The sequence below is a fragment of the Cherax quadricarinatus genome, chromosome 27 (genome assembly GCF_038502225.1).
Source record: "Cherax quadricarinatus isolate ZL_2023a chromosome 27, ASM3850222v1, whole genome shotgun sequence".
NCBI lineage: Eukaryota > Metazoa > Arthropoda > Malacostraca > Decapoda > Parastacidae > Cherax > Cherax quadricarinatus.
The window spans coordinates 16,786,237-16,787,290 of NC_091318.1; positions in this window are offsets into that span (position 1 = coordinate 16,786,237).

Genomic DNA, 1,054 nt, shown 5'->3' on the forward strand with positions numbered 1-1,054 from the left:
TAAAACCTCCCATTAACACAGCATTTTCGTATCTAGACACCTTTTGAATTTTGTCCCATATCAGCTTACTGCACTCCCTATGAAGGTTTGGGGGCCTATAAATCACACCAAAATTAATTTTTCACGACCCTTGAGAAACTGTAGCCAAACAGATTCTGTGCCCGATGTTTTAAATCTTGTATCTTGTCTAACACAACAATTTAAATTATCTCTGACATACATCACCACTCCACTACCCTTCCTGTTGACCCTGTCAGTGTGGAATAATTTATAACCCTTTATGTTGCATTCAGAAGGCATTTCTCTATCTTTCAAGTTGAACCAGGTCTCCATTATAGCAATAATATCTATATTACCTGCACTTGCAAGTAATCTTAGCTCGTCTGTCTTATTTCTTAGACTCCTACTACACCTACAACCTGACCACTATGACCACTCGACTTACGACCATATTTTTTATGCCAAATTTCTGGGAAATAAACAACTATTTGTGTTGTACACAGTGTTGATCCTAAACCTTACAGTATAAAATACAGTACTAACAACATAAAAAGTAAAGTAAAACATGAAATACCAAAATAAAACAATAAAATAAAGTCATTACAAAAATGTTTTGTTGATATTCAGTAGTAAAGTTCGACTTACGACCATTTCGACTTACGACCATTGTAAATCAGATGGTAGGTGTATTTGTATAATAAACCTTAAGGGAGCTAGTCACTCATTGCCCTCTATTATCTCTTTGTTGAACATTTGCTTTGCCTTTACTAGCAAATTTATTTTGAATATTGTCTTTTAAACATATCCCTGGGGTATCCTGGTAATACGTATCTGCTGTTTTCAACCCTTGTACCGCAGCATGATTGTTCCCACAGCCATACCTCTATAATCTATCAGTTTAAAGTCCTAAACAAGTCATCAATGGCCCCCCTCAATTGAAATGGCTAATGCAACCACTCCAGCCCCAGCATACATATCACATTTGCCATAAAATTTGTCCCAGTTATCAGTGAATGGGATTGCACGTTTCTTGCAGTACCAGGAATTTATACCA